Below are 782 nucleotides of genomic sequence, written 5' to 3' on the forward strand. Positions count from 1 at the left end.
TCTTAGCCCGCAGTCGCTGTCCCCAGTCCTGAGCCTGCACTGCACCTGGGTCTGGGCCGTGCTGGGGCAGGGGTGAAGCTGGTGCTCAAGGGGTTAGGTCAGGAGAAGTGGGGCAAGGCAGCCTGGCTGTTAGGACCTCTGGGAACTGGGTGGTTGGCAGGCCGAGCAGCAGAGTTCAAAGCAGGCAGGCGCCTCTGGGCACTGACTGGAGTCAGGAATTCCTTCGGGGGAAAGGCTAGCTCAGAGGCCAAGGGGCCTTTATCTTCAGTGATACCTGGTGCAGGAATTCTTTGGTGGTTTCAGGCGGCAGCTGTATCATCCTCACATCCAGGAAGCATTTATTCGGCACCCGCTACCTGAAGGGCCTGTGGGAGGCCTGAGGACACAAGTGGAAAAGGCTGTCCTGGCCTCAGGGCTCCCTTTCCCGTGGAGGCCACAGACCCCGCCTGCAGCCGGACGGGGACCAAAGTCTTCTTGGTGGAAGGTATTAGTCTTGCTGCTCTCCTGTGTTTTCATCACGTGGATGTGGCTGTGACACTGGGCTCTGTCCACATTCCCTGGATCCCGCTGGCCCTGCTCTCCTGGCCTCAGCCCCAGTCTGCTTGGCCTGGCTCTGCTGCCCTGCTTGAGGGGCTTCTCCACACCCCTCCGCGTGGCTGGTAGAGTCTTGATCTGAGTGGTGGGTTTACCGGGAACTCACTGCTGCTGGTTTTGCTCATTACCCTTTGCCTTGACTCCTGCCGTGAAAGTCCATCCTCTTAGGGCCTGGCCACGCGACCCAC

Source organism: Monodon monoceros, unplaced genomic scaffold, assembly GCF_005190385.1.
Source record: "Monodon monoceros isolate NGI ecotype Baffin Bay Population unplaced genomic scaffold, NGI_Narwhal_1 Super_Scaffold_18, whole genome shotgun sequence".
Classification (NCBI taxonomy): domain Eukaryota; kingdom Metazoa; phylum Chordata; class Mammalia; order Artiodactyla; family Monodontidae; genus Monodon; species Monodon monoceros.